This window comes from Sapajus apella, unplaced genomic scaffold, assembly GCF_009761245.1.
Source record: "Sapajus apella isolate SASKATOON/1434 unplaced genomic scaffold, GSC_monkey_1.0 scaffold4, whole genome shotgun sequence".
NCBI classification, from domain to species: Eukaryota; Metazoa; Chordata; class Mammalia; order Primates; family Cebidae; genus Sapajus; species Sapajus apella.
In genome coordinates, this window is record NW_022436944.1 from 40659558 (window position 1) to 40665379 (window position 5822).

At 39.0% G+C, this 5822-nt stretch overlaps 1 pseudogene; it reads right to left on the reverse strand.

Moving 5' to 3' along the window:
* Window positions 1–5114: 5114 nt before the first annotated feature.
* Window positions 5115–5212, reverse strand: LOC116544817 (annotated as a pseudogene).
* Window positions 5213–5822: the final 610 nt, after the last annotated feature.

The following is a 5822-nucleotide window of genomic DNA, read 5'->3' on the forward strand; positions in this document are numbered from 1 at the left end:
GAGTCTGAAACCCTTGGCCCAAGGTGAGAACTTCCATTCCTGTGTGCTTGCTCTCTCCTGATTTGTTCTTTCCGAATAATGTTTTTTTTTAACCAATGCAATGTTGCCTTTTCCAAAAATACCTATGTTCTGTCCCACCCACATCCTGTGCCCGTAAAGACCTCAGACTCAGCAGGCAGAGAGAAGTGGCTAGATGTTGGGGAGAAGCAGCTAGATCTTGGGGAGGGGTGACTTTGGCTTCAGAGACAGTGGTTGGATGAGGCAGCTTGACTTGAGAAGAGAGGCAGAGAGGCAGCTTGACTTCAGGGGAGAGCAACCTTTCCTTCCTCTCCTCTTTTCAGCTCTCCTCTCTATTGACAGCTGCTTTAATCACTCAATAACAGTCTCCATATTCACTGTCCTTCAATTCTTGGGCACCAACCAATAATTCAGGACACACCAGGTATGAGTACCCAAACAGGCTGTCACAATGACCCTTTGCCCTCACTGGCTTAGGGCAGCTGCCACACCCAACAAGGCAAAGGGCCTGCTAAGCTGATAACATATTGTTGTCTGCAGATGGTGGAGCCAAGAGAGCATTGTAACATGCCCTCTGGGGCCTTGGGGTTGCAGGCACACCGACCTGAATGCTGCTGTGGGACTCCATGGAGTTCAGTCCTGCCATTGCTAAAGCATCTGGGTTCTGTACTCACTCAATGTGTGAGCTCCTTCCCGCAAGGGGTGGGGAGCACAGGAGACCCAAGTGAGTGGAGTTTGCTCCTGCCAACACCAAAGCAGCTGGCCAGTTCCTGCACTCATTTGCTTACATGCTCCTTCCTGCAAGGGAGGCTGAGTAAATGAGGCACCCCTGTTGTAAGTCCCATGAAGGAGTCAAGAAAATGTCCTTTATCAGTTTGATGATTATTGACCACTTCTCTGTATCTTATGATAAAATTCTAAAAGTGAGATTATTGATCAAAAGGTTATGAAAAAAATATGAAGTTTCTACACATTGCTTTAGAGTATTAATAAGGACTCAGTTCAATTTGAATCACATGAACTCTTTGGATTACAGCAGATAGGAGTGGGCAGGAATTGAAAGATTAAAATATTGTTCTACTTCCACTTAGAGATTAGGTGAGGTTGTAGCCATTCACTTATCTATTAAACAGAGTCATTGTTTATGCTCCCTTTTTATCATAGAATAATCATTTTTCTCATAGTTGATGTGTATGATTTACCTAATTTGTTCTTCTTCTTTTTTTTTTTTAAATTATACTTTAATTTCTAGAATACATGTGCAGAATATGCAGGTTTGTTATGTAGGTATACATGTACCAGAGAGGTTTGCTGCAGCCATCAACCTGTCATCTACATTAGGTGTTTCTCCTAATGCTCTCCATCCCCCCATCCCCCAACCCCCTGCTATCCCTCCTCTAGCACCCCACCTCTCGACAGGCCCCAGTTTGTGATGTTCCCCTCCCTGTGTCCATGTGTTCTTATTGTTCAGTTCCCACTTATGAGTGAGAACATGCAGTGTTTTGGTTTTCTATTCCTACACACTTTGCTGTGAATGATGGTTCCCAGCTTCATCCATGTCCCTGCAAAGGACATGAACTCATCCTTTTTCATGGCTGCATAGTATTCCCTGGTGTATATGTGCCACCTTTTCTTTATCCAGTCTATCACTGATGGACATTTGTGTTGGTTCCAAGTCTTTGCTATTGTGAACAGTGGTGCAATTAAACATATGTGTGCATGTGTCTTTATAGTAGAATGATTTATAATCCATTGAGTATATACCCAGTAATGGGATTGCTGGTTCAAATGGTATTTCTGGTTCTAGATCCTTGAGGAATTGTCACACTGTCTTCCACAATGGTTGAACTAATTTACACTCCCACAAATTGTGTAAAAGTGTTCCTATTTCTCCACATTCTCTCCAGCATGTGTTGTTTCCTGACTTTTTAATGATCGCCATTCTAACTGGCATGGGATGGTATCTCATTGTGATTTTGATGTGCATTTCTCTAATGACAAGTGATCATGAGCATTTTTTCATATTTTTATATGTTTGTTGGCTGCATAAATGTCTTCATTTGAAAAGTGTCTGTTCATATCCTTCACTCACTTTTTGATGGGGTTATTCAGTTTTTCTTGTAAATTTGTTTAAGTTCCTTGTAGATTCTGGATATTAGCCCTTTGTCAGATAGAGAGATTGCAAAAATTTTCTCCCATTCTGTAGGTTGACTGCTCAATCTGATCATATTTTCTTTTGCTGTGCAGAAGCTCTTTAGTTTAATTAGATCCCATTTGTCAATTTTGGCTGTTGTTGCCTTTGCTTTTGGTGTTTTAGTCATGAAGTCCTTGCCCATGCCTATGTCCTGAATGGTATTACCTAGGTTTTCTTCTATGGTTTTTATGGTTTTAGGTCTTATGTTTAAGTCTTTAATCCATCTTAAGTTAATTTTTGTATAAGTGTGGTATGAGGAAGGGGTCCAGTTTCAGTTTTTTGCATATGGCTAGTCAGTTTTCCCAACATCTTTTATTAAATAGGGAATCCTTTCCCCATTGCTTGTTTTTGTCAGGGTTGTCAAAGATCAGATGGCTGTAGATGTGTGGCATTACTTCTGAGGCCTCTGTTATTGGTCTATATCTCTGTTTTGGTACCAGTACCATGCTGTTTTGGTTACTGTAGCCTTGTAGTATAGTTTGAAGTCAGGTATCATGCTGTCTTTTTGTTTTTTTTCTAAGTATTTGTTTTTCCATGTATTTGTTTTTTTCATGTATTTTTTTTTTCAAGTATTTTTTCATGCTTTTGTTTTTTTTCTAAGTATTTCTAGGCTATGTGGGCTTTTTTTTGGGTTCCATATGAAATTTAAAGTAGTTTTTTCTAATTCTGTGAAGAAAGTCAATGGTAGCTTGATGGGGATAGCACTGAATCTATAAATTACTTTGGGCAGTATGGGCATTTTAATGATATTGATTCTTCCTATTCATGAGCATGGAATGTTTTTTCATTTGTTTGTGTCCTCTCTTACTTCCTTGGTGGTTCGTAGTTCTCCTTGAAGAGGTCCTTTGCATCCCTTGTAAGTTGTATTCATAGGTATTTTATTCTCTTTGTGGCAGTTGTGAATGGGCGTTCATTCCTGATTTGGATCTCTGTCTATTATTGGTGTATAGGAATGCTTGTGATTTTTGTACATTGGTTTTGTATCCTAAAACTTTGCTGAAGTTGCTTATTAGCTTAAGGAGATTTTGGGCTGATTTGATGGGGTTTTCTAAATATACAGTCATGTCATCTGCAAACAGAGACAATTTGACTTCCTTTCTTCCTATTTGAATACCTTTATTTCTTTCTTTTGCCTGAATCCCTGGCCAAAACTTCCAATACTATGTTGAATAGGAGTGCTGAGAGAGGGCATCCTTGTCTTGTTCCAGTTTTCAAAGAAAATGCTTCCAGCTTTTGCCCATTCAGTATGATACTGGCTGTGGTTTTGTCATAAATAGCTCTTATTATTTTGAGATACATTCCATCAATACCTAGTTTATTGAGAGTTTTTAGCATGAAGGGGTGTTTAATTTTATTGAAGGCCTTTTCTGCATCTATTACAATAATAATGTGGTTTTTGTCATTGGTTCTGTTGATGTGATGGATTGTGCTTTTTTATTTACAAATGTTGAACCAGCCTTGCATTCCGAGGATGAAGCCAACTTAATCATGGTAGATAAGCTTTTTGATGTGCTGCTGGATTTGGTGTGCCAGTATTTTATTGAAGATTTTTCATCAATGTTCATCAGGGATACTGGCCTGAAATGTTCTTTTTTTGTTGTGTCTCTGCCAGGTTTTGGTATCAGGATGATGCTGGCCTCATAAAATGAATTAGAGAGGATTCTCTCTTTTTGTATTATTTGGAATAGTTTCAGAAGGAATGGTACCAGTTTCTCTTTCTACCTCTGGTAGAATTCGGTTGTGAATTCATCTGTTCCTGGGCTTTTTGTTGGTTGGTAGACTATTAATTACTGCCTCAATTTCAGAACTTGTTATTAGTCTATTCAGGGATTCGACTTCTTCCTGGTTTAGTCTTGGGAGGCTGTAGGAGTCCAGGAATTTATCAATTTCTTCTAGATTTTCTAGTTTGTTTGCATGGAGGTGTTTAGAGTATTCTCTGATGGTGGTTTGTATTTCTGTGGGATCAGTGTTCATATTTCCTTTATCATTTTGTATTGTGTCTATTTGATTCTTCTCTCTTTCCTTCTTTATTTATTTTTATTGCATTTTAGGTTTTGGGGTACATGTGCAGAACATGCAAGATTGTTGCATAGGTACACACATGGCAGCGTGATTTGATGCCTTGTTCCCCTTCACCTATATCTGGCGTTTCTCCCCATGCTATCTCTCCCCAACTCCCCACCCTCTGCTGTCCTTCCCCTATTTCCCCTCAACAGACCCCAGTGTGTGACGTTCCCCTCCCAATGTCCATGTGTTCTCATTGTTCAACACCCACCTATGAGTCAGAACATGCGGTGTTTGATTTTCTGTTCTTGTGTCAGTTTGCTGAGATGTTGGTTTCCAAGTTCATCCATGTCCCTATGAAGGACACAAACTCATCATTTTTGATGGCTGCATAATATTCCATGGTGTATATGTGCCACATTTTCCCTGTCCAGTCTATCATTGATGGGCATTTGGGTTGGTTCCAGGTCTTTGCTATTGTGAACAGTGCTGCAATGAACATTCATGTGCATGTGTCCTTATAGTAGAACGATTTATAATCCTTTGGATATATACCCAGTAATGGGATTGCTGGGTCAAATGGAATTTCTATTTCTAGGTCCTTGAGGAATTGCCACACTGTCTTTCCTTCTTTGTTATTGTGGCTAGCCATCTATTTATTTTGTTAATCTTTTCAAAAATCAGCTCTTGGATTCATTGTTTTTTTGTAGGGTTTTTCATGTCTTTATCTCCTTTAGTTCTGCTCTGATCTTAGTTATTTCTTGTCTTCTGCTAGCTTTTAAATTTTTTTGCTCTTGCTTCTCTAGTTCTTTTCATTGTGATGTTAGGGTGTCGATTTTAGATCTTTCCTCCTTTCTCCTGTGGGCATTTAGTGCTATAAATTTCCCTCTAAACACTGAAAAATGTGGAGCACTTTATGAATTTGCATGTCATCCTTGCACAGGGGCCATGCTAATCTTCAGTGTATCAGTGGCAGTTGTGAATGGGCATTTATTCTAGTTTTAGTATATGTGCTGCCAAAGTGAGCACCTAATTTGTTCTTCTTATAGAGGATCCAACATATACGTTTGTGATATTATCAGTTTGTAGATTGTAGTTGAAGCCACATATATATAAATGACATGATCTAGGAAGAATGTGTGGTGGAGAAAGAAAGAGTTAAAAATGAAACCATGGAGAATAACAACATTTAAGGTTCAGGCATTTAAACAAGTCTTTTTTTCTGCAGATTAGGAAGGAGTAATCAACCAAGTGAGAGACAACCAGAGAGTGGAGAACTCCAGGAAAAGAGAACATTTCAACTGTGATAGATGTATCAGGGATCTCAAATGCGTCAAAAAGGTCCAGGAAGATAAGAATGGAAAAATAATGTGTTTATCAACACAATTGTTCTATTCCATTTGTGAGACTAGGGTCAATAGAGAAATGTGTGAGATAATGGAAGGGGGAGACTGACTGGTAGATGAGGATGCAGATGCAGAAACTATACATGGAGACACATTTTTCAAAAAGTTTGAAGGGAAGAGAAAAAGCAACAACAGAGGTGGTTATTGCTTTTGGCTTTTACCTAAGTGGGGGTTTTCTTTCTCTCTCTCTTTCTTTCTCT